This window comes from Montipora foliosa, chromosome 7 (genome assembly GCF_036669935.1).
Source record: "Montipora foliosa isolate CH-2021 chromosome 7, ASM3666993v2, whole genome shotgun sequence".
In the NCBI taxonomy this organism is placed as follows: Eukaryota; Metazoa; Cnidaria; class Anthozoa; order Scleractinia; family Acroporidae; genus Montipora; species Montipora foliosa.
In genome coordinates, this window is record NC_090875.1 from 20,401,566 (window position 1) to 20,406,565 (window position 5,000).

The following is a 5,000-nucleotide window of genomic DNA, read 5'->3' on the forward strand; positions in this document are numbered from 1 at the left end:
CGGAATTCGAGTTTCGCTGAAAGAAGCGAATAACATTTCTAAGATTGTACAATACAGCTTTGTGGGATTCGCATTTTAACACCACCATTTCTTGGTGTGGTTATGCAGATCTAATCGATCCATTGACCTGCGCGATAGGCGCAAACAGAGATAAATTAGAAAATATTTATGATATTTTCATGGCTAGCAAGCGTAGCAAGTAAGCAAGCATACCTACACGGTTGAATGAAGTGGTAGAATACTTTCATGCAGTCTCTATTAGTTACACCGGAATTCGAGTTTTGCGGACAGAAGCGAATCACATTTTTCAGATTGTACAATACAGCTTAAGGCCTGGCCAAACGCTCGCAACATTTCAACGGAACATCTTGCAACATTGTTGGGCACAACATGTTGCGTACGTTTGGTCACCCTGTTGCGATATGTTGCGTGCGTTTGGCCAGTCCACTCAACACGTGTCGCAACATCATACAAAAATGTTGCGTTGAAATGTTGCGACCGTTTGGCTAGGCCTTAAATGATCTCAATTTTTGCTGCCATCTTGATTTAGGGGGCAAGCAGACTGAGATTAAATTAGAGTAGATGGATTTTTTTGTCTAAATATATTAAGCTTCTAAAACCACTCTACAAAGCGATGGATTGCACAAATTTCACACAACTTATCATTCTACTTATCTTATTTACCCATGCATCCGATTGATATGCAAATAGGTGAACGGGTATGCTGCAGTTTATCGCCCATAAATTATTACAAAAGCTCCAACATCCGAAAATTGGATCATGTTAATAATCCCTTTATGGCAAAATAGATAGAAACATGCTTTTTTGCATGGTTAACTAGCAACCGTATTTTGCATATTTAAATATATATGAGCGTTAATTTAGAAACACATACGACAAGGTTGAATGATAAGGCAGAATACGTTTTTTACTTTAAATAAAAGGCTTCCTTACCATGCTTGAAATTCATTTCAGTACGGCCCTGCTTTCACTGCTTTCAATGGTTATAAAATCGTGAAATGACTTTCGTCGCTTGGGTACACGAATCTTGGTATCAAGGTTGAGTTTTAGTTTGTCTTTTGTTTCTTTCCGAGTTGTTTTGAAACATGACAACTTAGAATTGAACAAAGAACCGGATGTAATTGATTTACAACCCTCTAGGGCTTTTATTGCTTAATGATGAGTTAAAATATCAAAGACAGAGACAGTATGAATATATTGTTTTCACAGTTTTAGGGAAAATGTAATGGCACTGTCTCTTTATTAGCCTGATAACAGTGAAAGTTGGCATCCAGGTGTTGCGAGCAAGAGGTTTTTAGTTCATTTTGAATATTCATTTATTCATAACGGATTAATTGAGATCTTTTGACCAAAAGCTTAAATCACAGATGTCATAAGTAACTGTAAGGTAGCTCAAAATATGCCTTCTTTTAAAACTCTAGGTAGGTAATGCTATGCAGTCTTTCGTCAGAGAAGCTACACCTTGTAAGAAATGAAAGCGTGAGAATACGGAAAAAGTGAGGGAGAGATCCTAACCCTAACCCTAATCTGACTTCGTCATTGCTTCTCAGTACAAAATGTGTTTTCTCCACAACGCACAAACACGGGCAAGTTTTGCAGTCTTCATCTTTTACGTATCTTCAGCCATCGCACTGTAAACTAGTAATAGTTGACACTACAGCTGCCCCCGCTATGCAAAATGCTGCATTATTTTTATTTGCAAATTATTATAGTCGATACCGTATGTGTTGACTGTTGTAATGTTGTAATAGTCTTTTAACTCAGATCAGAGAAGGTGTAGCCTGAAGTTGAGACGATTACTTTGAGTTGTTTTTACTCTCTCAGGGGGAAAATGAGTCGAAGTAATAGTCTGAAATCCAGGCTAGAAAAGGCAAGGCGGAAAAGGCAATAGGATGTTTGGAATGAACAGAGTATGGAAAATCGACGAAGTCGCAGTTGTTTACAAATAAGTTTATTATGGGATATAGTTTAGTGACAATATTACTATATCTAGTGTTATTTAATCGAAAAATTGGTAGAAATATTGTATAACTAACAAAACGGAACTACTGCCTATGCAAAATATGGCTATTAAATATAATTTTTGTTTGCATAGTGGCAAGAAAATTGTGTTAATCAGAACGATCATTATTATTCCTTGTGTAACAATGATGTAGCAGGATATATGTAACAGAGAAACTAAGTGTCCCATTCAATTGTGTTTGCATGAAGATAACAATAACTTTAATAACTAATTAGATCCTTTGTGCTATTGCTTTTACAATACGTAGCTGTTACATTTTTTTTTTTGCATGTTCACAGAAAACGGATTTAATTAGAAAGATAACTAATTGGTTTTTTTGTAAAATGGTGTAATAGGCTATAACTAACTCAGTGTTCATTCGATTGTCTTTGCAAAAAGATAACAATAACTTTAAAAATTAATTGTTTGGCCCTGTGCTACAGTACAACATGTAGCTAGAAACTGAGTGCTTCATTCATCTGCCTTTGGAAGAAAATAACCTACAATAACTTTCAAAATATTTCATTGAATGTCTTTGTGCTACTGCTCATGCATTATGTAGCTGTTATATTCATATATATACTTTCAAACCGTTTTAATCACAAAGCTCATTAATCATTGTTTGTTGAACAACAATGATATGTTGATATGGTATATTAAACACAGAAACTGAGACCGAAATTAATCTGTTTATGTGGAAAAAGATAATAAGGGGCCAATTTCTGGTGACTGAATCCTGTCAAAACTAATGAACAGCATCTGTCACCTCCTAATTTAGAACTATACAGGGACTAAAAGAAGAGTGTTAATCTGTTGTCACTTGAGCCACAGCTCTGCCTTCAATAGCCTTCAGTGTCATAAACGTGCAGCTAATGATGAACGCCTGACTGTCAAGTTTTTCAACTTCTAGTACGCTTACCAAGCTTCTCTCGAGCCTAGATTTCGGATGAACACGAGTCTTATGCTTTCGTGGTCGAATAACAGCGCTTTCTCAAATATATATATATAATTTCCATAAGGTCGCAATAGTAGCAAGTATGATAAATACTGTAGGAAACAGACAACTTTTTTGAAAGACATGTTTCGGCATGCTTATGCCATCATCAGTTTAATGAGTTCCTAAGTGTGAACAGTTATAAAGTCTACGGGTAGATGAAAAAATTATTACAACATGACGTAATACAAAAGCGGGTACTATTTACAGCGTGACACCAAACATCAAGGTGTAAACTAAAACGTGAGAGAAGTGTTGTAATGCTGCAATTGTTTGTTAAGTTCCGGTTTGATCTTATTTATATGAAAAGCTTCTTTGAGTTTTAAATCAATTGAGTTGCTGGCAGAATCCAGAATACTAAAGCACGAAGGGGAGTATTTGCTCTTAAATAAAGGAGATGTGTTGAAATGCTTAAAAATATGCGAGTTTTTATCGCTTTCCGTGTGTTCCTTTATCCTGGTAGAAAAGTGGCGACTAGTTTCGCCAATATAACGGGAATTACAACCCGCACAAGAAAATTAGTAAACTACCATGGATTTTAGAGCAACAGGAGTACGATCTTTAACACTAAACATGTTTTTAATTTTGAATGAAGTGAAAACCTAACTGTCAAATTGCAGCAGCATTACAACACTTTTCTCACGTTTTAGTTTACACCTTGATGTTTGGTGTCACGCTGTAAATAGTACCCGCTCTCGTATTACGTCATGTTGTAATAATTTTTTAATCTACCCGTAGACTTTATAACTGTTCACACTTAGGACCTCATTTAACTGATGATGGCATAATCATGCCGAAACATGTCTTTTAAAAAGGTTGTCTGTTTCCTACAGTATAAATATATAAGTTCAGTTTTTCTCACCTTAAAATCAGCTGCTCCTCAGCGTGACAACCGCGAGAACAGACGCCGTGATGCGACTGACACAAAATACTAAACCATGCGCATCCTTTCATAATACTCTGCACCCCCCAAATAGGGACTTTGGATTATTAAGTGCTACCCCTGTTTATTGTGATGTCACAATGCACAAACTCTCAGAAACTCCCTTTGGGATTTTTCTCGATTTACGTCATCCTAACCATTTCGTACTTGCGGGCGCAAACAATAGAAACGTCATCATTACCTACCGATTCCTCGCGGCCCCTGTTCGAGGAAATCGAGATTTTTTCTAGTATACTGACTGCATATTTGAACTGTAAGTACTGTCCTTAATATACGCGCGAGCTACTAGGGTGCCTCCTCGGGATTTCGCCTCTGGGCGAAATCCCTGCGGGGGCAATTACAGCCCAGATGTCATGCCTATCATACATTTCTTACTATAGATCGCGGTAAATAGTGACCACTTTGTATCGGGGTTTGTTACTGCTGATTCAGTTTATCATCTACGTACAGTCTTTGGATTTTTCTAAAGCGCATGCGCGTCGAAGGTCTCTATGGGCAGTGAGCACGAGGCTGTTGTTTTAAAACACGCAATTAAACCGAAAGGAAAAGTGGGAGCTTTTTCTTGGTTCGAAGAATAAACAATGTATTTCTTTCCTTTCAGGAAAACAAGAAGACCTTTCAGAAACAAACAACAACACACAAAGTTACATACTCAAGATTCGTCGGTTTTCACACAATCAAAATGAAGAAAATAGCTCTGGTCATTCTTGTTGCTGTCTTTGTAATCGCCGGTTTGGTTGTGGAGACTGACTGCCGGCTACCAGGGCCAGTACCACCACCACTACCAAGTGGACTTATTGCGAAAAGAATGCAGTGGCAGGAAAAGGTTGGAATGTGATAGAGCGGTTTTCAAATGAGTGTCGTAAAACCAAAACCAAAATAATTACTTTGGCCAATCAAGAAGGACGGAGACAATCCAGTAAACCAATCAAAACTCGAAGTAATTACACGTAGCCGACACAAAGCGCGGGAAATGTGCACTCGCGAGCCACGATTGGTTTTGGTTTCACTTCTGATTGGTTGGAAAAGTGGCGCGAGAA

General features: G+C 37.5%; 1 long non-coding RNA gene across 1 annotated transcript in view; it reads left to right on the top strand.

The window, feature by feature from the left end:
• Nucleotides 1-5,000, top strand: part of LOC138011257 (uncharacterized) — a 6,443-nt gene that overhangs the window by 389 nt on the left and 1,054 nt on the right. The window contains exon 2 of the long non-coding RNA XR_011124666.1: nucleotides 4,562-4,786. This is a non-coding gene — a long non-coding RNA (uncharacterized lncRNA). The remainder of the gene's footprint in view (nucleotides 1-4,561; nucleotides 4,787-5,000) is intronic.